The following is a 22,439-nucleotide window of genomic DNA, read 5'->3' as shown; positions in this document are numbered from 1 at the left end:
GGTCGGAGTTAGACATTATAAATTAAGAGCATTTGCAGATGATCTAGTATTGACCTTGCAACAGCCAGACACTAGTACTAAAAGAGTATTAGAACTAATTGAAATATTTGGTCGAGTAGCAGGTTTTAAATTGAATAGACAAAAAACGAAAGTGTTGGAAAAAAATTTAACAATGGAAGAAAGAGAGACTTTTCAGAATGAAACAGGCTTGGAAATAACAAAAAGGGTAAAATACCTGGGGGTAAACTTAACATCCAAGAATGTGAACTTATTTAAGGATAATTATGAAAAATGTTGGTCAGAAGTTAAAAAGGATCTGGAAATATGGTCAAGGTTGAAACTTTCCTTGTTAGGCCGAATCGCTACTATTAAGATGAATGTATTGCCTAGAATGCTGTTCTTATTCCAGACGTTGCAGATTGTGGACAAGATGGACTGTTTCAAGAAGTGGCAGAAAGACATATCAAAATTTGTCTGGCAGGGCAAAAAGCCCAGAATTAAATTTAAGATTTTAACTGATGCAAAGGATAGAGGGGGGTTTGCCCTGCCGGACTTAAGACTTTATTATGAATCAGCAGCTTTCTGCTGGTTGAAACACTGGCTACTTCTTGAGAACACTGACATTTTGGATCTGGAAGGGTACGACAATAGTTTTGGTTGGCATGCATACTTATGGTACGACAAGGTAAAGGTGTATAAAAGCTTTAAAAACCATATTGTAAGGAAAGCATTGTATAACGTTTGGATTAGATACAAAGATTTGTTGGAAAGTAAAACCCCTAGGTGGGTGTCACCAATGGAAGCTAGGGAAGTAAAAAAGCTTAATATGGATTCTAAATGGCCAAAATATCATGAGATTTTAGAATATGATGGCGAAAGGGTGAAACTTCAGAGTTATGAGAAACTAAAGCCTAAGGTTCGAGACTGGTTGCATTACCATCAGATAAATGAGACGTTTAAACAGGACAGGAAAATAGGATTTCAGAAAGAGAAGTCAAAACTAGAAACAGAATTGTTGGAACCCAATACTAAGAACTTATCAAAAATGTATAACTTGCTGTTAAAATGGAATACACAGGATGAAATGGTGAAATCAGCTATGATTAAATGGGCACAAGATATCGGTCATGATATTATGTTTGCTGACTGGGAACAGTTATGGACCACCGGTATTAAATTTACTGCATGTAATGCCTTAAAAGAAAATATTATGAAAATGATCTACCGGTGGTACATGACCCCAGTCAAGCTTGCAAAAATATATCATTTGCCTAATAATAAGTGTTGGAAATGTAATGAGACTGAAGGCACTTTCTACCACCTTTGGTGGACCTGCCCAAAGGTTAAAGCTTTCTGGGAAATGATCTATAATGAAATTAAGAAGGTCCTTAAGTGGACTTTTCCTAAGAAACCAGAGGCTTTCCTCTTGGGCATGGTGGGCCAAGTGGTGTCAAGGAAGGATAGGATTTTCTTTATGTATGCCACTACAGCAGCAAGAATTCTACTGGCAAAGTATTGGAAGACGCAAGAACTACCTACTCTGGAAGAATGGCAAACAAAGGTGATTGACTTTATGGGACTGGCCGAGATGACGGGCAGAATCCGGGACCAGGGGAAAGAGACAATGGAAGAGGACTGGAAGAAATTCAAAATATATCTTAAAAATAATTGTAAAATTGAGGAGTGTTAAGATGTCAGGGGGTAAGAAGTAAAGAATTGCAGCAGTAAACAGAAAATTTAAGAATTTTTTTTTTTTTTATGAAAGGGAATTAGGACAATGGACCTAAGGGTTGCTAAAGAACCATTAAACAAGGATGCAGGGATGGGGAGGTATGGGGAAGTCAAAGAAAGAAGGGTATGAACTGATGAGCTTGAAGTTGTACTGTTTTATATTGTTCTTTATTATTTGTGTGGAAAATTAATAAAAATTATTATAAAAAAAAAAATATATACTGTGTAGCCCTTCCATGCAGTGGGATCACCTTTTGTTCCTCTGGCACACCTTGTTGCGAGGAAGCTCCCATCTTCAGTGCTTAATGTGGAGCTTTCTATTTCGCTGGCCCTGCATAAAATTTATAACTCCGAAAAAGGCTCTTCTGAACTGATGTACAGAGTTCATAACAAGCTGTGGACTTGTTCAAGGTCTCTCCCCCCCACAGTTTTCTATTATCTTTTCCTAGTTGAACTCATTAGTCCCAAGACATAGTCATGTGTTTTCCCACCTTTCATTCCCACGCATGTGGGAATCAAAGGGAGTTAATTGGTTCTGGCTGCCATGATGGCAAAATGTCTCTCCAGTAGACATGTTAACTAATAATGAGCAGTATGTCCCTTCTGGCAATTTAATCTGCCTTGATTTTAAACTAACAGTGTCAGATTACATGGGAAAAGGAGAACAAAAGACATCAGCTTTTGAACTTAATTCCATAGGAGTGGAGTTTAGTCTGCACACTTTTGCCTCTGTGTCCCTGCTCTTTCACTCCCCAAATTTTATAGAGATTTTGTTAACTTGCTTTGCAGCCTGTGGATGTGGGTGTGTTTTGGAGGAGAAATATAACTCTCTGTGTAGACTTGATAGTTCAAAATGCAATTGGCTGGTTTCCATTTTCAAAACTGGGAATTACAGTACTTTAGGGATTCATTATCTTTAGCCTTTAAGAGAGTTGTATTATCTTTTGTTGGGGCTTGTCAGTCTACTGATGACCTGGATCTGTATAACAAACTTGGTAACATATTCTTCTTTTGATTACCAGCCTGGCAACTACCAATGTACATTTGGGATTCTGTAAAAAACTCAGAAACCGCTTTCGCTAATGAAATGCCTTGTCGCAAAATGCTCCTAGAACAATGGGAGTTTCAAACACTGCTTCAGACAGCTGTTTATTGTGGAACTGGTGCTCCCCATGCATGGAAGTGTTGGGTTTTTTTGCCATACCCACACAACAGTGCCATTAAAACACCAGCCCATATCCCTCCACATTCAATCCAGATTTATCCTTTGCAGTGGAAACCCAATACCACACACACACACACACACACACAGACAAACAAAAAACCATACATTTTAATTTTTTTAAAAAAAAACCTGTTGCCAATAACTCATTTATGATATTTCACCAGCCTGTTTAAATATTAAGCTTCCATCTGGAAGCATTCTTAGTCAGAAGCTTTTCCATAACAGCGTAAGAATGTCACAGATTTTATTAAATTAAATCGTAATATATTTGATATCAGATGTTGCCTCACCCTATGGTAAAAATATGAAATATTTAAATAATTGACCATTTGTGTTCTTTAATAATACTTCAGATCTGATAGCTGCTACCCAAGGCAGGTGATCTCACCTATCTAATGGATGCCGCAAGATTTTTAACACACCCTCTTCAAGCACTGCACTATTCAGTTCAGAAAGTTTCAGTTTTTACTTGAAAACTTTTCTGTAGAAAATGAATGACAGCCTTGTCAGTAACTTGCAAAGGGCGAGGCTGTGTTTTATTTCCTGTCTTTGTGCAGTTTCTGCCAAAGACGTTTTAAGTTGAGTTTCACAAGAAGACGAAAAATGAGTGAGCTGTGCCAGTTTGTGAGGTTTAAAATCCTCTGGCATTTATAATGTGTGTGGGCTTTTGGAAGCCTCCTTTTTGTACCTATTAAGATCATGAGGAAATTTTGCATCTGCTATATAACATGGGGCGATTTATTCTCATGGGTGCTCAAGAATATCCCTTCGCTGGAATTTTCTGAACACGTCGAAGATAACTTTTTGGTTTGTTCATATCATATGTGGTAGCATAGATGACTGGTTTCATCTAGACAGAAATCCATGTTTCCCACCATCCACATCCAATGTCCACTTCTTATTTGCCCATAATTTAAGTTCATTCACAGGAATAAGTTTGCATGTTTGTGGGTATAAACAACTCTGGTTAATTGCACAGAGAAACCAGTGCTTATGTAACATGAATGTTACATGTTAATTCCTACTAGGTATCATGTTACCTTTTTCATTCATTTATTTAAATATATCCAGTGCTATTTTTATAGAAAAAGATGTGCTGGAGCTCAGTATGAACACCTCCCTTGTTTTCTTATAATGGCAATAGAGCCCACCTGAGAGGTGCTGAAACTGAGTTCCGGCTGAAAAAAAGCCCTAAATATATCTATGCTGCCTTTCATATGCAATAGCAAGGTGGTGTGGTGTGGTGTGGTGTGGGGGGCAAGGCCAGAAGCAGTGGCAGAGGAAGAGGAAGAGGAGTGCAGGGGGAGCGCACCACCCCTGGCAGCGTGATCCTGGTGGGATGCCATCGCGGCTGCCCCCTGCCTGCGCTGGGTGCCATGCCCCTGTGGGAGGCACGGCACACCCCCGGGATGCACGCAAGCCTCACCCCTGCCTGCTCTCTGCCTCCTGGTGTCGGAGCATGAAGCTCCGCCACTGGCCAGAAGTACAATGAAATTTTAACTGAGAATAACAAGGCAGCTGCTAAGTCAACAGCAAACAAGTTAAAACCCAACCAGCTTTGCTCCATTGCTCCATCCATTGTGGCCTTTTCCTACCCACCTCTCCTTCTGGGCTCTCCCATCAGAAATTGGACAAAGGGCTTCATGCACCCCACATCTTAAGGCAGCCCTGTTTAGGGAAGTTTTTAACGTGTGATATTTTACTGTATTTTTGGTTTTTATGGAAGCCGCCCAGAGTGGCTGGGGAGGCCCAGCCAGATGGGCGGGGTATAAATAATAAATTATTATTATTATTATTATGGAATACAGGCTGCCCACCCCTGCTTTGGACAAACCTTCCACATTTTGCAGCCCAGAACTGAGTCCCACTGAATGCAGTTGGACTTTCTTTTTGGGAAGTACACCGGAGTCTTTAATCTTAGGAAGTAATAATCGAACCACCTCTCATGGAAACTAGTTACAGCATCTGGAAACTATACTTCATTATGTATCACCCTGTATTAAGCCAAGGTTTTGAGGTCAGTGCCTCTCTCCTTTCATAGGAACACGCTTAAGAACTGTGTTCAGTTCCTGAGATCCTCCTCACTGTCCTTTTGCCAACAAAGTATGGAGGTTAGGGACAAGGAAGCGGCCCCTTTTCGGAAGTGACTCCATCCTAAATTATAGAATAGCCTCCCAACAGAGGTTCATCTAGCCCTTTGCGTCTTGCTTTCTAATGGACTTGTAAGTCTTTTTAATTTCAGCTTCCTGCTTACCCACAGTAGCCAGCCATATGCTTCTGGGAAGTGCACACAGCACCATATGAAGCCCCACCCTGAGAAACTGGTATACAATCTCAGAAGCGAAAGGATCACTTGGATTATCATGGCTAATACTCACTGATAGATGCCCTGCCTTTCGAAAGCTGCTCTCTTGCTAAACAGAGAAGTTCTGGATCAATGTTGTGCCTCCTTGAAAAACATAGAACAGTTGTTTGATTGCTCTTGAACAATCACTATTCCCTGCAAACACCCCCCCCCAAAAAAAAAAAAAAATACAGGGAAGGGAAGTTGGTAGAAGAGACACCAGTTAGTTAAGGAAGATGTTTTTTCAAATACAGTATTGAGTAATTCATGCAAATTATTAATGTGTTTATGAAGAAAGGTGCTAACAGATGCAAATTAGCTGTGTTTCTAATAGCGTGTAGGGAGATCTTTAGGCTCATTCTTTCAAGAAGGTTAGTAATGCAGAGGACAATGCAATCACCTCTGGTCAAATGGGCAAGGCTAAATTTTGAAACGACTGGAAGACTTCAAATGTGTAGACCTCACTAACACTCTTCCCAGGAAATCATGGTCAAAAAGACATTGATGCGTCAAATTCAATATATATGAAAGGCTGCCCTCTTGTGGTCTCAGATATAATGACTGCTGTTCCTGAGCAGAATCATACAAGTTTTCCAACGTTTGGAAACCGTTGCCTGTTGATAAATTGGAACAACTGTAGGAATGAGCACTGGCAATCACAAGCCATACCACTGTCATGTGTTGGTAAAAGAGCAGCAGCTTTCATGCATTACAAATCAGCCCAGAGACAAACCACACTGAGCAGATTTTGTGATGCATGGAAACATCTGTTGTTTGCAGTTTGGATGGGCTGCACAGGAAGAGAGTAAGCAAGAAGAGGGAGACACCCTTGTGTGATTTAGAATACAATACTATACCTAAAATCAATCAGATGAGGGGGCTAATGGATTTGGTGAAATCCATATTTCACTGGCCAAATACCAGATACAGTGGTACCTCGGGTTTTTCAGCTTATATACGCTTCAGGTTACAGACTCCGCTAACCCAGAAATAGTACCTCGGGTTAAGAACTTTGCTTCAGGATGAGAACAGAAATCGTGCTCCGGTGGCACGGCAGCAGTGGGAGGCCCCATTAGCTAAAGTGGTGCTTCAGGTTAAGAACAGTTTCAGGTTAAGAATGGACCTCCAGAACGAATTAAGTTCTTAACCCGAGGTACCACTGTATTTACCACTGAATCGAAGCAAATGTCATTCTGCAGAAAACCCGATTGACATTCAGTGAAACCATTCAGTGGTTTCCCTGGGGGAAAGCAGCAGGACAAGTGGAAGTATGATTGAGTCCTGAAACATGCCAGCAGAATGGCTGAATTGGATTGGAGTTGTGGGCAGGACATATGTAGCCTAAGGGAGCAGCATTCCTTCCAGCCAGGGTAGCCACAGGCCTTCTAGGGCAGCTTCTGGTTTGGAAGCACAAAAAAAAGTATGTGATTCTAATCGCAATATGGTAAGTGGTCCTGAAACTCTTAACAACTTGGCTGTCTGGCTGCCAACATTTGCTGTTTCAGGGCTGAAATCCAGCAGGTGAAGCATTTCCTGGCATGGAAATGAATTGATAGGAGAAACTTCACCTTGTAAACTTCTGCTTGCCAAAAGCAGGGCTATTAAGAGGAAATGAGCTCTTCAAAAAAACAAAACCACACTTGGCAGCCAGGAGACACATGACTGCATTGTATACATTTGGCTGAAGAAATTGCATTGCTAAACAGCTAGTGTCATATGAAGAAAATGGATGACTTTTCCTGTTTAAATGTTTGGAATCTTTTGGGTCTCATCAGTATTGTCCTCCCTCCCATCTCCTAGCTCTTTTTGCCTGTGTGGTGACTTACATTTCCATGATTAATTCAAGCCATTTTTTTCCCTCTTGAAAAGCACTAAACTGGGAGGTTTAGGTGGTTAATTCTATGCAGTACCTTCAGAGATGCAACAGTGAGATCAGAAATACTTTATTGGAGGCAGTTAGGGGTACATTCATGATCACAGGGTGTCCCAAGGAAACAGTCCATTTCTGCAATGTTGTTGTGGTGGTTATGCAGGGAAGGCTACAGTTACTTTTTAAAAAGTTTAAAATTGTGCTTTAGGCTGCAGTTCTAAACACATTTACAGTACTAGGAAGTAATTTCCACTGAACATAGTGGGACTTATTTCAGGGTAAACATGTGTAGGGTTGAACTGTTAGGCATGGAGAATAGAAGAGATATAAAACATCCTCCTTGTTACCGGTTTTTAAAATTGTCACATTGTTAAACAATTAATTAAGGCTTCAATGAAATCTATGCAAAACCTAATGGTTGTTACTATTGTTGCATGGGAATTTAGTTTCAGATCTCTGCTTCTTCTTGTGAAAAATCATACGCCACATTTATTTTTTTGAAAATTTGTTTTGCTTTTTCTGCTTAGTTACATAAAGCCCTCTCCGCTCAAATATTTCTACCTTGTCCTTCGTCTATGGGCCTAACTATGGTGCAAAAAAGTTGGGACAGAAAAATAGCTGTGGGGCAAAGGGTTAAGCAGTCCCATCCCCTCTTCTGCTTAAAGCTTCAGGTCGCTTGGCGATAAGAAGCAGTTGGGGGAATTCACAAGTGCCTGCATGCAACATCTAGTTTGGCTGTGTAGTTAATGCTGTGGTGGTAAACCTGTGTGTGGACTGCACCACTTCACACAGCAAATGGGAGCTGATCTGACTGAAGACTCCTCCACTAAATAAATAACTAAACCTCTGAATGTAAGTAAGTAAGTACCATGTCATGGTTTGTTGTACATTGCCCTGAGTGCCTTTGAAGGAAGGAAGGCCATCCATCTGTCTGTCATTTCATCCATCTTCTTCCCCACCTGCTCTAGTGAGCAGGAGCCCAGGCTGCAATCCCAAACAAGCTTCCAGCAAAGTAAATCCCAATGAACAAAGTAGCTTTGGACATTACAGCACTAAGATATTTAAGTGTGCTATGTTTCCAGTGGTGGTGCTACTGCACAAGATTTGAATTCATATCCCGCTTGCCATTCACTCCCAAGTTCCCCTTTGGACCTTGAAAATGGAAGCATGAGCCACTTACCACTGTGGATGGCCGAGGGTGCTGTGATATTCAAAGCCATTTCTCAGTCCAGTTTATGGTAAATGTTGTGTGTGGTGAAGCCCTTACTTGTGTGGGATTCCACTTGGCCAGTGCCATGTTTAAATTGGATCGCTGGACCCCATACAGGACCCTGCAATGTGAGTGCAGCATCCCTTGCACCATGGATCCCTAGCATGCTCATGTAGGGGAAGGCATCTCAGTTTAGAGGTTATGCCAGCTACATAATACCCAATATATTTTTGTATGCCTAACATGTTGAAATTGGGCCTTTGTAGATCTCTGCAAAAATACTTTTTTGCTTTCCCTACACAATACTGTATACTTTTCGTGCTTGGATTTCAGGCAGGCAGAGTGGGCAATGCCCCACTCCCTTACTTTTCGTGACACCCCATTCCCGTTTTGAGGAGACCACAGGGAGAACTTATTTGGCCCAAAACTGGGAGACGTCGGGAAAGGAGCTTGTGGAATTAAATCGAGGGCCACCACTGCACAATTCTCTTTGATTTAAACATGGACCTCCTTTGCTTCTCTCTCCTGCCCCCCAGTTAACAAAATGCATGCATGCACAAGGAAGCTTCCTATGTGTTTTGGTGTCAAACCCCCACTTTTGCCTGTAAAAAAAAGTTCTCCAGGACCTATGGTTATTCTATAGGGTGGCAATGAATTCCTGACGTTGATGACACGCTAAAATGGGTGTCGGCGGGAAGACGGAATCCTGACTTGGAATTCAATTCGCAAGGGAGCTTTATTTCCTTATTTGTTTTCTCCATTATCCGCCGCGATTAAAACCCATTCGGAGCCAGGCCGGCTGGTCTCAGCCCGGTCCGCGCGTTCGGCCTCGCCCAGGGGTCTCTCGCGAGCGCGCAACCGGGCGAACGGCAGCGGCGACGTCCTCGCCCTTTTGTGCGGCAAACGGACAGCCATGCCTCTGGGTACGAGGGGGAGGAGAGGGCGGCATTTTTACCCTCAGCGCGGCTGCCTACCTAGCGAGGGCAGCTTTATTCTGTGTCACGTTTAATAAAACCAACTTCGTTTGTTAGACTTTGGAGTCCTAACGAAAGACTTTATTTATATGCACACGCATCACGGTGTTTGCCCCGGTATCCCCTCCGCCATTAATGCATTGAGTCGTGCTCGCCCGTTGCCAATAGCAACGAAGACTCCCCCCCCACCTCACTCTCCCTGCCTCCGGTTAACATGGCGGCGTCCGGGCGCTGAAGCCGGCGCGCCGCTCCACCTGCCACTTTCCCTCTCTCTATGGTTACCGTGGAGGTCTGTGGGCGGGGAGTCCCGTGACGGGCCGCTCGGTGCGCGGTGACGGCGGCAGGCGGGCGGGCGAGGCGGACGGTGGAAGCGGCTGTGAGGAGGGGATGGCGGAGGAGCCTCCACGGTAAGGAAAGCTCGGGGGGCAAGAAGGCCTGAGGGCGGGGGGTGGCGTCGGTGGCAGCTATGGGGCGGCGGCAGGGGGCAGCTAGGGGGCTGCAGCTGGAATGTGGAGGGAGGGGAGGGAAGTGGGAAGGGCGGCCGTCTTGTAGGGGTAAGGGCAGCCGGGGAGGCAGGCGGCTCGAGCGGGGTATCGGGAGCTTGGGAAGGGAGGCGGGAGCCTTCGCTGGAGGGCGGGGTGGGGGAGGCGGAGGAGACGGGGCTGCAACCGAGGCGGGGGGGGGGGCTGTCGTTGGCAGCTGGGAAAGGGGAGGCGGCGGGAGGGAGGGCGAAGGGGACTCTGCGCAAAGGTGAGCGCGGAGGGGGAGGAAATGGGGCTCCGGATCGGGCAGTGGGCGCGTCTGTCGGGGGGGGGGGGGGAGCCGCACACGAACCCGCCTTTTCAAGGGGGGAAATGGATGGGGAGGGGAAGGTTGAGCTGCAGGGGAAGGAAGGAGAGCAGCTGAAAAGGGGGAGGTTCCGAAGGCAAGGCGTGTGTGGAGAAAGGGGGCGATGGGGGCCAGGAGGAGGGGACGCAGTGGCAAGCGAAGGCCCCTCCTGCCTCCCTCCCAAGCAGGGGGTGGTGTTGTTGTTTGCACCTGTGCAGTGGAAGCCCTTGTTTAGGGAGGCAGCCCCAGCCGGTGGTGGTGTTGGGGAAGGCTGCTGTGGCCCAGGGAGAAGGGCGAGGCTGCAAGGGGGACCCCTCCGGGTCGACCTCGGGCAGTGGGTGGAGTATGCAGGGGAAAGGGCTCGGGAGGTGGTTGGCGAAAGGGCGCGCGTGTGCCTGAGCCTGTGCGCGTGTGCGCCGCTGCTTTGCTGGCTGCTGCTGCTGCTGCTGCTGCTGCAAGGGTGTAGGTGGAGGAGCCTCTGATCCAAGGCTTGTCTAGGGCTGCTGACAGGAGGCAGGGGTTTGGGCCTAAGAGGCCACAAGGCAGAAGGAGAAACGGCAGCAGCAGCAGCAGCAGCAGCAGCAGCAGAAGGTAGTCGCGAGAAGAAGCAGGAAGCCCTGAACGCACAAAGCACTGACGCCCTTTCCCAGCAGGTATAGCCAGTGTCCTCAGATGGGTGAGAGTTGGATTATTTGCTCTAAGATAAAATGTCTGGTGTCAAGAGAAAGTGTATATACTGTGGAGGAGTGATGTCAATTACAGAAGCAGAGATGGGCAGCTTGTCTTTCACCAAGCATGAAGATCAAGGGGAAAAGTTGTTTCAGGGATTTTGACTGTAATCAGCACCACTGTTGTATTTCCATTTTTAACACTGGATGTTGATTCTGAAAAGCCCTGCTTTCCTTTCTAAAGGACGTGTATGTAATTCTTTTCCTATTTCATTGTGATTATATTTCAGTTTTCTGTATATGATTCTACTGTCTTTAATCATCTGGCTATCAAATTTAAAGGATTTGATTTTAGTGATTGCCATTTGATAAACACTAAAGTAGTTTGAAATCTGTTTCCATTTATTACGTTGAACAAATGTGTGTGTGTGTGTTTGCTAACTGTATAAATACAGTTTTATTTAAGGCAGCATGAGATTTCAATGTTGGGTGTTTTGATTTTTTCAGGACTATTTTAAAAGATTTTAAAATGCATTTTTTAAAAGACAAACTTTAATCCAGCATTTTCAGTGCAACATTTCAAAATGTAGCTTAAACTGGTATGTAAAATCATTCATTTTTAGTAACTGCATATGCGCATGAAGAAATATGTTTTCACAGGCAAATAGCAATTATGGCTGAGTTTTAATTGTATATCATAGCCTGCCTTTTGGAACTATAAAATTGCTCAAACATAAGTTAAAAGAGCATTTCCCACAATTGACGCAGATTCTTAGTCATTTTCAACAGAGGTTTTTTTTTTAAAAAAACGATTGTAGCCTTAAGTTTAAAATGGGATTAAAAAATAAGGGGAAATACAATCAGCAATCATATGGGGGTGCGTTCTATTGAACCCAGTGAAGTTACTGTATTTCTGAGTAGACTTGTGTAGGATTGCACTGTAAGGCATGCTTGGCATTCTTAGAAGTTACACAATATATGCAGTCATGCTTTAAGCATAAATACTTTCTTGATCTCTGGAGTTCCACCTAGTTCTTATCAATACATTTATTCTGTTTAGTGTCATATTTTAGATAAGCTGATTTTTCAGACTCCATTACTGCTGACATGGGTTTAAATATTTAGATTGTCTCAGTGATTTATCCCAAGAGCTCTTAGCAAGTAAGATTTCCCAATAGATGGCAGCTGGATTCATTTTAGTTTGTGATAATCATCACATTTAAATTGGTTTGTTGAGCTTTGGAGTTTCTGTAGATGTAGCAAGTGAAATTAACAGGCCATGGTTATTTACATATGATTTGGGGAAGCAGCAGGTTTTTTTTTTTTGGGGGGGGAGCTACTTTGTACTTGGAGCTCCGCTCGCAATAGCTTTAAAATGTAGAAGCATGGCTGGAATTACATGAAAGTCTGCAGGCTCCCATGCTCCCAGTAGTTTATAGATGTAGAAAGTGATTTCCTTATCTGTGCTATGGATTATGATAGAAGTAAGGTTTGTAAACAGTGCTGTCACTGTGTGTAGAGCTGCTGCTAGTTACAGTTTTTCCAGTGTTTGCAGATGTCATAGAGGGCAGGGAGAGGCTTGCACATATATTATCTTGATAGTTACAGTATACTATCATGCTGGTTCTTGTTTTAATTGAGTGAGATGGTCAAATTTTCATTGCACAAGTGTATAATTTCTGCAACAGTTTCTGGGTATACTGATTTATGGATGTGTTCATATTTTCTGTGTGCACTCCTTCAGTTTCATTTGATGATTCTTCTAGTGAGCTCATCCATGGCAACAGTTTCATTTTGACAGATATTAATTTTGTGAGGGAATAAATTCAATATGTGCAGTGGTATTTATTTGCTTTATTAAAACAGTAATATCTTGTCCACCAAGGGTGGCTTACAGCATATATAACATTACAGTTCCATAAAACAATATCAAAAAGAAATAGGATCAGCCGTCAAAAATTCATATACATTATCATGTTTCAGTTCTAAGAAATATGTCCAAGGACTGATACGGATAAACATTCTAGATTGGATCAAAATTAATAAAGGCTTTTGTAAAATACTGTCATGAGAAGACAATTTTGCAAGAAGAATTTGAAGTGATTTTTGAATACTGTAAACACTGTAATATGCTGTGTAAGCATTGGACACAGATTAAAGGTTCAGGGCAGCTCATATATTATTTGCTGGTTTTGCCCAAGCTGTTTGTGGTAAAGTTGATCAGATAATTCTTTTCAGATGAAAGGCAATGGCAAATAGAGGTTTTCATTTATATTCACCTATATCTTTGATGGCTCACTGCTGTTCCTTTATGTATCTTTCTCCATCAAAACTTGCTCCCTGCTACATTTATTTCCTTCTGTGTTGATTAATGTATGACAAGCTAAGCTTGTGCAAGTTCTTCCTCTTGTCACGGCCATACAAAGCCTTCGTGCAGTATGAATTTTGGTGCAACCCCATCCAGGATAGCCAACTGACTAATTTTTCGGACACAGGAACCCCCCCCCCCCAGTGTCTCTTATCTTGCCAGGGTTCAAGCTGATCTTGTTCTTCCTCAATTCATCCAGGCATTGGTCCAGGGACTGCACAGCATCTCCTGATTCAGATGTTATGGAGAAATAGGGCTGAGTGTCATCAGAATACTGATGGGACCTTGCCCCAGATCTCCTGGGGTCTCATCTAGATATTAAATAGCATTGGAAATAGTACCTTGTGGTAACCCATAACACAGCTGCCGGGGGCTACAAAGCACTCTGCTTATCCAGCTCTCTGAACTTGGCCCTGGAGGTAGGATTGGAATCACTGTAACACAGTGCCCCCAATTCCTGTTCCCCAGAGCAGGTCCAGGGGGATACCATGGTCAGTGTCATCAAAAGCCGAGGACAGATCACGAGGCAAGGTCAAACTTCCCTTGCTCTGCTCTTTGCAAAGGTTATCCATCAGGGAACCCATGGGCAGGCCTGAACCCAGATTGGAATGGTTCTAAATAGCCTGTGTCATGCCCCACCACAATCCTCATCACCACCTTCTCCCCAAAAGGTGTGTTTTTCATTGGTAGTTCTAGTCTAAGAAATCTAGGAGTGCTGCACCACTGTTTTCTTTCAAGGCAGGAACCCTCATGCAATGCAGTGTTTTTCATGCTCTGGACCCAACCAGTCAGACCACCTCTGCTAGATTTAATGAGCCAGGAGGGACAGGGGTCAAGAGGGCATGTGATTGGATATATTGCCGCCAGTACCTTGCCCACATCAGCTGATTGCATAAGCTGAAACTGATTCCACTCAATTCTGGGACTGGGTACTTCAACTATTTAAACAGAATAAGGGACCAGAGAGGAAAAAGGAGAATAAAAGTTTGTTTGTATGAAGAAGTAGATTGTTGCCTACCAGGAGCCCTCGAGATGTTTTTGGTGGGGCTAATAGTCCAGAACTTAGGGAGGGCATCAAGTTAGCAAAGGCTGACATGGAGGAATAAATGACAAACCCTCTTCAGTGTGTCAGGACCCAAACACTTGTCTCTGTGTTAGAATTGCTGTGGCTGATAGCTATATTATTATTTCTGTTTTAAAATTCCATTTTGTTGATATGGTAAGTGTCTATGAGTTGATAACATTGTTTCATTTACCTGCACTGCCTAGAGCTCATTTTCCATTAGACACGCCTAAAGTACTCAATCTGGCTTCAAGCAGAAGTATTTTCCAGCATAACATTCTTTTCAGTGTAATATCATTGCTATGTGTTTTTCCAGTCATTATCTCATGAAGCAACTGTACTGATTTTAGGCAGTTCTGTGTTAATTGTGTAGACCTGATGTGAGGGACCGGATCTGGGGTGGGGGTGGGGGCACATACCTGTCAGATCACTGTGAAAAGGGAGCAAATTTTATGTACATTTCTGATTCTTTCCTTTCTTCCTTTGGTCTCCCCAAGATGGAACTCAAGATGGGCTGTAAAGGAAGTTGCCTTTACTTATGTTAGTTAACAGTCACATTATTTTTAAAGGCAGTGCCAAACATGATACAGTGGTACCTCAGGTTACATACGCTTCAGGTTACAGACTCCGCTAACCCAGAAATACTACCTTGGGTTAAGTACTTTGCTTCAGGACGAGAACAAAAACCGTGCTCCGGCGGCGCGGCAGCAGCAGGAGGCCCCATTAGCTAAAGTGGTGCTTCAGGTTAAGAACAGTTTCAGGTTAAGTACGGACCTCCGGAACGAATTAAGTACTTAACCTGAGCTACCACTGTAATTGCTTTTATCATTATCATGTTGCTGTTGTTTTTTATAATGTGCTTTCCCCCTCAGATTGGCATTATCTCTGAAGACAATGTGTCCATAGCCTTGTGAATATGTGTGTCCTTTCTGATGCTTGTGCAAATGACCAGTTGCCGTTTCCCAGCATACGTGTGTTCAGTGGGGTAGATGATATGCATGCAACTTGCACACTTTCATAAATGGAACTGGCTTCTATGTGGGAAGTTTGTGCAGTTTGAGGCAGCTAAGTCCATCTCCTTTCTAACCTCATGTGGATGTCAAGAGAGACCAAAAGAGAAGGGCGTGGCAGAAAGAGAAATGGGGGATGCCCTGCCCACTTTTGGCTCTGGCCACACCCACCGCTGTCCCTACCTCCACCAAACACCAGCATGCAACCCCTGACTACTTTGAGGGAATGCAGCCCTTGAGAGAAAAAGGATTTCCTACCCCTGCTATAAAGGAACAATGCCTTTTACATGATGCAAGTAAATTTTGAAATATCTTCTGCATTTGTACTCTCATGACTTACGAAATATAGCTTGCTGAACAACTGAGTTCATGCTTGCTGTCTAACTGTTGATGCTAAAATATACAGTATTATGTTTATGGAGATTTGCTCAGAGCTGGCAGTGTGCTTTATTAAAAGAGGATTGTGCAGGATGTTACTGCTAATAGGCAAGGTTGCTGACAGTTAGGGAGTACAGTTTCTCTTCCATATATTCCTAATCTATGGACTAGAAAGGATGGTTGGTACCATCTGGAAGGATTAAATGAAATGACCTTTTTTGATAGTCCATGACCCTAATAACATTATTATCCACAGTGGCCATCAGTATGAGTAGCTTCCACCAACCCTGCCCTCCATTAATTGTGTTTTCTAAAAAGACAATAATATACAATTTGTTTCATACTTTAAGAGAGCTCAAACTGACTGGAAAGATAAATAATTATTGAAATAATTGGTGGTGGTAGTGGTGGTGTGTGTTACTGAAAAGATACAGAATTCTGTAAATTATGCTTAGATCTCTCTCCCCCTCTCCCTCTCATTTGTCCTCATTTAGCATGCAGATACTGATCAGTGATCAATCATATCTCTATTGAGGTAACATTCTTGGTGTAAAACAATATTCCCCTCTTCCTCTAGCAGCACAGTTCCTTCCAAATCCATGTGTCATTAAATTGAGTGGTTAATACCAACTAGGTACTATTTTCTTTCCTTTTTTGTGTTAGCCTGTGCTCCTATTGTCCATGCTGGCAATCTGTAGCCTCCACTGAACCCTTCCCCCCTTAATTGTATATATAAAAAAGGGGATGAAAACATGTAGTACACAGATTTAAATGCAAGGTGACGAAACTAGGCAAACTGCGATTAGGCACAGCTCAAAGTGATTTCAAAATTATTTTGCGATCTAGAAGTGAATATTCGTCTCTGGTGTCTGCAATTCAGTATTTCTAAGACTGTTTAGGGTTTAGTAAAAATCCTGATCATGTGAAAAAATTGGTGTGTTTTTTCAATTTCTTTCAGAAATTATGATGGTTGTAAAACACAGAATTTATGCATGCTGAACAAGCTTAGTTTGGGAGCAGTGGAAGAAACTCATGCTTTCGTAAGCAAAGAATTTGTCACTGATGACATGTCATGAAGTTTCTTCTTTTGTTTACATGGCTATTTAAAGTTGGGCCAATCACTGAAATTGCTCCTCTTGAGAATGCAGCATTAATGTTAGTTGGACTTGTACCAGCTTGCTGTTTTAAACACAAGTCTGTTGTGCTATGCCCTTTGCAATGAATGCTTGTGGAGAAATTAAAAATAACTTTGAGACTGAAAGTACTTGAAGATACATTCAGGCGACTTAAAAACAAATTTATGCAATGAAAATCATCCTGATTTGGTGATGAGAGAGAGCTAAAGCCAATTTTAGAGAGCTTTCTCTCCAGATAACTTCTTTCATATTTAGACACAGGTTATCAGTGTTCTCTTTATTTCTGATGCAAGTCTTCACATGTTCGTGCAAAGGTAGACAGAAATGCACCACCCACAAGAATGAGGTATCGGGAGGCTCAGGATAACAGGAGTATAAAAACTTCAGGGAAATACCCCATGGTGGTTTCTCCTCTGCCCCTAACCCCCCCCCCCCCCGATGTGGCCACACATTGCTGACTAACATAGACTGGAAAAAACAGAAAACGGAGTGGGAGGATGATGGAATGGGGCGACTGGAAAAGGAAGCCTGAGGAAGAGGCACATAGAGATAAAAATGGAAGAGAGAACCGTCTCATTATCTTGATATATTCTAGTTCACATGATGAATCTGTTTTAAGTGTCCCTAGGGACCGAAGTGAGAATTGCTGAATCTGAGCATGCTCAGTGGGCACAGAATGCTACCTTGATTGAGGGTAGGGGTGGGGTGGGGAGATGAAATGAGTGGCTGCAACTTTGGTCAGAAGTGTTCTGCATTGCAACATTTTGTTGCAGAGCCCTGCTGGTAGTAATATCAAAAGACATGTGCTTTTAGGAATGGTTCATGCATTTAAACGAAAGCTTGAATTCTTGGTATATAGAATCTCCTTAGATGGTACACTCTTGGAGGATATATATTATGCAAGCATAATGATTCTGGAAAAAACTGGAGACCCCCGTTCATAAACTGAGTACTGTCTAAGGCATGTCATGTTGAAAATCTCTTCCCTCAAAGTTGTCTCAGTCATTATTGTTACATATTCTGTCTATGGGGTTTGTCTGGCAATATAGCTCCAGCATTTATCTTAAAATATTTATATGCTTTCTATCATGTAAAACATGCAAGTGGTGTACAATACAGTCAAGCACATGTATACAATATACTAAAAACAGCAACACAACACAAGCAGTAGTGAGTCTTAAAATTATAGTGGCTGGCATTATGAACCATCAGATGCTGATGCAAAAAAGAACATTTTCAGCATGTGCCTATGGTTCAACAAAGTCAAGGCATACTTTATTTCAGGGGGAAGCCATTATATAGTAAGGCTGCCATCACAGAAGAGGTCCTCTTCTTGGCTTTTGCCAGCTGTTGCCAGATGCAGTTGGTTACACCAGGAGGGTCTCTGATGATGACCACAGTAGCTGGACTGGTCAGTATTGCAGAAGGCATTCACATGAATAGCCCAGCCCAAAGTTGTTTAGGCTTTGTAGGTTAATACCTGGTCTGGTAGCAAATCAGCAGCCAGCACAGTTCTATCATTCTGCATTATCTACAGCTTCCAGACCATACATCAAGGTGTCTAGGAATAGCCATTGCTGATGTACTGGCCAAAGCTGTTTAAAGAAACTCCTTGCTCCAGCTGTTGGGGTTCCAATAGCAGTAAATGGCTCTAAGATGGGTGGCTAACTACTGATGCTCATTCTCCCTTCCAAGAGCAGTGCTAGAAACTGGGATAGAAAAGCTATTCACCACATGGTTGCTGCCTATGTAAATTGTGTGGCCAATGTGTATGCCTATAGAGGAAAGTTTTTGCAAGCAATCATTGATTCAATTCCTCAATACTTTAGAGTTTACTAAAGATTCCTTAGCATGATGGTTAAAATGACTCTTACACCCTGCATACAATTTACACCCTTGGTACATAGGTTAGTTTTAGGGTCTATCAAAGTTACCACTTTTAATGCCTTTTTTGTGTGTGCTATGAATGAAGCTCTTATGACCAAAAAGGCGATAAAAGTGATAACTTTGATATTGAATGCTTAAAGCTCCAGTGATTTAATGGTGGGCTGTGTGTGTTGGTGTTCGGGAGACTTGTGAAACTACATCGTAGCTTCTCCCAGTTATTAATAATTAAAGCAATACAAGAAGTTCACTTTACAAACTAGGTTGATGTGCCTTGACACAGTGGGTGGCAAGGAAGCAGAAGCCAAAATGTATGGCATTGCATAAATTGGAGGGCAGCTACGTGTATACTGGAAGGTCTGCCACTACATGAACACTGGAAAAAGCGGTGAATCAAGTTTTGCAGGCTGCAAGATGAATTGGTATGAGGCAGCTGACAAGTCTAATGGCTCAAGTCCATCAGTATATGACTCTTGCTGAAATAATAGATAACCACATGCCTCAAAACATTATTTTGGATGTTTGCTATTGTTTGTGTGAAAAATTCTCTTTAAGTACGTAGCAATCTGCTGCACCCAACACTTTCCTTACTCCTGCATATTGCAGCTCAGGTTATCTTGAAGGAACCAGTAAAAGTTTTTAGAACACATATTCTGGTGTTTTGGAGCCTGGTGAAATAAACAATATTCTCAGATATCATTTATGCTAAATAGTGGAGGTAAGGCTGTCTGGTTCTAGCATGAAGTCAGACCTGCACTCCTGCCTACTTCTCTGTGGCATTGCTGCTTGCTCCTCTGCTTAGAAGTCATTTTGGCATTAAGGTGTGTGTGTGTGTGTGTGTGTGTGTGTGTGTGTGTGTGCCTACCTACCTACGTGTATTCATATGTGTCTATTTTGTGTATGTATTAAATATAACACATCAGCTTCCTGTATCTTAATGTTGTACTGGAATGCAGTTGGGGATCGCCCTAGCTTTGTGTTGTATTTCCAATAATTCCTCCTAAAGGATAATAATAATAATAAATAATAATTTATTATTTATACCCCGCCCATCTGGCTGAGTTTCCCCAACCACTCTGGGCAGCTCCCAATCAAGTGTTAAAAACAATACAGCATTAAATATTAAAAATTTCCCTAAACAGGGCTGCCTTCAGATGTCTTTTAAAGATAAGATAGCTGCTTATTTCCTTGACACCTGATGGGAGGGCGTTCCACAGGGCGGGCACCACTACCGAGAAGGCCCTTCAGATAATTGAGCAACATTTGTATATTAAGTGTCACTAATGTTATAGTCCATACTGCTGCCTCCTCCCATTCCACACTTTCAAACATCCCTCTAGTTTTTATGGGGTGGAGGGAAAAGGAAGTTTCAGAAATATGTTGCCCTTCCTTTAGAACCCTGAAGGCGCTTTCAGGAGGGGAGGTACTGTTGTCTCCCATGGGCTGCTTTCCAGTACTGGTATTGCCAGCCACTGTTGGGGTTAATTATGGTTGTGTGTGATATTATCCCCAGGTGTAACTCTTTGTTTTCTCTCATAGGAACGAATAGGATTTTCCCCCCATTCCTATATGGAAAAGTACAGTTATACCTCGAGTTGAATGTGCTTTGGGTTGAGTGCGTTCGAGTTGCACTCCGCGGCAACTCGGAAGTAACGGAGCGTGTTACTTCTGGGTTTCGCCGCTCGCGCATGCGCAGACGCTCAAAATGACGTCACGCACATGCGCGGAAGCGGCAAAACGTGACCAGCACACGGTAGACGTGCCGTTGCGTCTTGCGTTTCGTTCGGGATGAGAACAGGGCTCCGGAACAGATCCTGTTCGCATCCTGAGGTACCACTGTAAAGGCATGCACACCATTGAGGAGGGGGCTAAGCTTGCTCTTGGCAATTCTAGTGCTTGGAGCAAGAAGCTGATTTTGCCCCCTCTAGAGTGAGTTTGTTAGGAATTGGCACGATACTTTACCTCATATGTGAAATAATATACAGAAATATGGAAAGAATAGTTATCAGTTTTATGTTTGCAGTTGCGATTGAGTTCTGCCTTGGGTGAGTGTACTTGATCTGAACAAATCTATTAGCATGAAGCCAAAAACAGAAACCGGAACCAAGAAGTTAAAAGCTCATACTGCAAAGTAAGGGAAGCAAATTGCAATTGCAGCAGATGGTATTTTTCAACCCACGCTAGCAATACACTATTTCACTATCGGTTTTTCTTTTGCTTTATCACAATCGGTCTAAACAAGCACTGTCTGCTTTTTCTCACATAAGTCTAAATTAAAGTTTATTCTTTAATTTAAAAAAAAGTTAACAGTGAACACAATGTTTCAAGGTATATTTGGAGTACAGTAAACCTCAAATTCATAGCTTGGACAGTAAAAGTTTGTTTGAAGTGTAAATACTTGCAGATTCAAAGAGAAAAACCTTAACCGAGATATAATATTGCAGTTAAAAATTAATTCTGCAAATGATTTTACATTATTAACCTTATTGCCTGGGCTCTTTTGCCTGATCATGCACAGGAGAATTTCTCCTTATTCCATGTGTGTGCACATGTGTGTTTTCACACGTGTGTTGGGAGATGTTTAAATGAGATGCTGGAAACTTTATGAAAACAATAGTCCATTAAAAAAACATGAATCAGCCAAATTTTCCATTTAAAAACATCAGGATCAGTTTCAGTTATTCTTATAATAAAATAATGTTATTACTTTCCCACATTTGTAATGATGTTTCATTTGGCCACCAGTTGAGGCATGTTCCATCTTAGTTTTAGAACTGTTTGTTATCCTAATAAATCTGATTTACGCTGTTCTTTTATGTGATAAGATTATTTATTTAAAATGGCCAAGATGTTTCCCAGAGACCAAGATCCATGATCTCAGTCTAGAATATGTTCTTCTTTAGCATGTACCGGTAATTCCAGTCAAGGTGCTGGTGGATGGGATAAACTGTCAAGGGAATTCTGCTGTGGTTTTGTTGGAATGGAATTGCTCTGGTTGAATTGGAAGTTGTTCTTTTAACCAGCAAAAGCATTCCTATTAGCACAATGTTTATCTTCTAAAATTATAGTGGGAACAGAGGAGAGAGTGCAAAGGTCTCCATGGCGATAAGCATCTCTGTTCACTTGGTGACGTAGCTATGTCTGTGCTAAGCTAGTTGTTTTCTGAGTTCTTAATGGATAATTGAGCTTGGGAGACATGGGTGCGGGTGCTGTGGACTGCATTTGCAAAATATGGAATCAGGATTTTTGTGTGTGAGAGATGGGGTTGGGGGAATGTTAGAAAGAGAAACATGAATTGTGATAGGAACATAATATGCAAAGCAGAAAGAAGAAGGGGTGTGTGTGTGTGTGTGTGTGTGTTGTTGTTGTTGTTGTTGTTGTTGTTGTTGTTTTGCAAGAGTTTGGCTTTAGAAGTTGTGAATGCTGCAGTTCCCACCTGGCATATACTTCAGTTGTGATGTTTTTGCACAAGGAGAAAGTTTGTGTTGCATAATCACGGTGAGGGGAGTCAGAAATTCTCAGTTCTAAGTTCAAATATGTTAGGAAAGCCATTATATTTGAGCTAGCCCCCTGTCAGTGGTATGGGGATAATACTGAGCAGCAGTCCACACACTTTTGCAGGACTTAGAAGCCAGGCATTATTTACAATCACTGCTAACACTTTCTTTCCCCCTACCCTCACACTGGGCCCTCATTTTAACTGGTTTTGGAGAAGGCCAGGAACAGCACAGGTCTTCCTCAGTGCTTCTA

The 22,439-nt window shown here is 42.4% G+C and overlaps 1 protein-coding gene across 2 annotated transcripts in view; it reads left to right on the top strand.

Annotated features, from left to right (window-relative positions):
- The first annotated feature begins 9,643 nt into the window (after nt 1-9,643).
- The window catches only part of SHOC2 (SHOC2 leucine rich repeat scaffold protein), a 56,147-nt gene continuing 43,351 nt past the window's right edge, over nt 9,644-22,439 (top strand). The window contains exon 1 of one of the 2 annotated variants that reach the window (XM_079976021.1): nt 9,644-9,761. The gene's annotated coding sequence lies outside the window, so the exon portion shown is untranslated. Of the gene's footprint in view, nt 9,762-10,567; nt 10,836-22,439 lie in introns of those variants that run through there. The other variant, XM_079976022.1, reaches the window with a different exon arrangement.

The sequence above is a fragment of the Podarcis cretensis genome, assembly GCF_951804945.1.
Source record: "Podarcis cretensis genome assembly, chromosome: 5".
NCBI classification, from domain to species: Eukaryota; Metazoa; Chordata; class Lepidosauria; order Squamata; family Lacertidae; genus Podarcis; species Podarcis cretensis.
Note: the sequence above shows the minus strand (reverse complement) of the source record. Positions and strands in the feature narration are given on the sequence as shown.